This window comes from Dioscorea cayenensis, chromosome 15 (genome assembly GCF_009730915.1).
Source record: "Dioscorea cayenensis subsp. rotundata cultivar TDr96_F1 chromosome 15, TDr96_F1_v2_PseudoChromosome.rev07_lg8_w22 25.fasta, whole genome shotgun sequence".
Lineage (NCBI taxonomy): Eukaryota > Viridiplantae > Streptophyta > Magnoliopsida > Dioscoreales > Dioscoreaceae > Dioscorea > Dioscorea cayenensis.
In genome coordinates this window covers 22,941,284-22,942,854 of record NC_052485.1, presented here as the reverse complement: position 1 = coordinate 22,942,854, position 1,571 = coordinate 22,941,284, and the positions used below count along the sequence as shown (strand labels likewise).

The 1,571-nt window shown below is 40.7% G+C and overlaps 1 non-coding gene across 1 annotated transcript; it reads left to right on the top strand.

The window, feature by feature from the left end:
* LOC120278353 lies at window positions 1–139 on the top strand. Its single transcript, XR_005541687.1, has one exon. It is a non-coding gene; the product is annotated as a small nucleolar RNA Z247 (small nucleolar RNA).
* The last annotated feature ends 1,432 nt before the right edge of the window (window positions 140–1,571 follow it).

Here is a 1,571-nt window from a genome sequence, read left to right as displayed (position 1 = left end):
CCTGTTGATGAGGAGGATTTAATTATCCATGCTCTCGCCGGTGTTGGCACTGATTTTGCTCCTGTTGCAGCTGCTGCTCGTTTACGTGATACACCGATTACCTTTGACGAGTTATTTGATAAACTGGAGGCCTTTGAACGTGAACACAACGCTCTAGAAGTCACAGATCCATCTCTCACTCTAGCAACAGCAAATCATGTCACTCGTCAGTCAACTCAAAATCGTTCTTCATGGAACTCGCGTTCTACCCAACACTCCAATCGTTCTCCATGGAACACCAACTATCGACATCAAGGCTCTTCCAGCAATCGTTCCAACTGGAACTCAGCTCGATCAACCACAACTAGATCTGCCAGCTCCCCTGCATCCTTCTGTAATTTTTGTGAAATTCCTGGGCATCAAACTAATGAATGTCGTAAACTTGCTCGGTTTCTCAAGCACAACAATGTGCAGTTCAACTCTGCACAGCGTGATCCAATTCCTCAGCCATCGGCTAACATGACCTCTCTCAACCGGTCTTCCTCTCAACAATGGTTATTTGACACTGGTGCATCACATCATGTTACCGGGAATGTTAATAATCTGCACCATTTCTCTGACTATGGTGGTCCCGACGAAATCCGTATTAGTGACGGTACAGGTTTGCCTATATCACATATTGGCCATACCAAACTTCTTCATAACAACACTTCATTTGCTTTGGATAATATTCTTTGTGCCCCTTCTATTACAACAAATTTAATTTCTGTTTCCAAGTTTTGTCAAACAAATACAGTTTCCCTTGAATTCTTTCCATTTCATTTTCATGTTAAGGATCTGCGCACGGGGGCGAAAATGCTTCACGGGGAGAACATTAATGATGTCTATTGCATTCCCAGCTCAGTGACTCCTCAAGTTCATCACACTACAACATCTCAACTTGCTGAGTGGCACAAACGCTTGGGTCATCCAACTATTCCTGTTATTCAATCTTTTTTTCGTTCTAGTCCTTTGACGTTACATTCATTATCAGCTTCAAAGTTTCATTGTTCCTCTTGTGCATTAAATAAAAGTCATAAGCTGCCATTTTCTGAGAACTCTCTTCGTAGCTCTAAACCTTTAGAACTTGTTTACTCTGATGTTTGGGGACCTACAAATATATCTATTGATGGCTTTCGTTTTTATCTGATTTTTGTTGACCATTTTAGTAAATATATTTGGTTTTACCCCATGAAAAAAAAATCTGATGTTGCAACTTTGTTTCCCCAATTTAAATCTCTAGTTGAAAAATTTTTTCAGCACCCTCTCATTTCTATTTATACAGATAATGGTGGAGAGTATCTCTCTCTTGCACCCATTCTACGTTCTCATGGTGTATCTCATTTTAAAACACCTCCGTACACACCTGAGCACAATGGTACTTCAGAACGGCGTCACCGTCATATCGTCGAAACGGGATTAGCTCTTCTTCATACTGCATCACTCCCACATTCCTATTGGTCATATGCATTTCAAACAGCTGTTTACTTGATCAATCGCCTTCCAACTTCTATTCTCAACTTTCACTCACCATTTCAACTATTATTTCATCG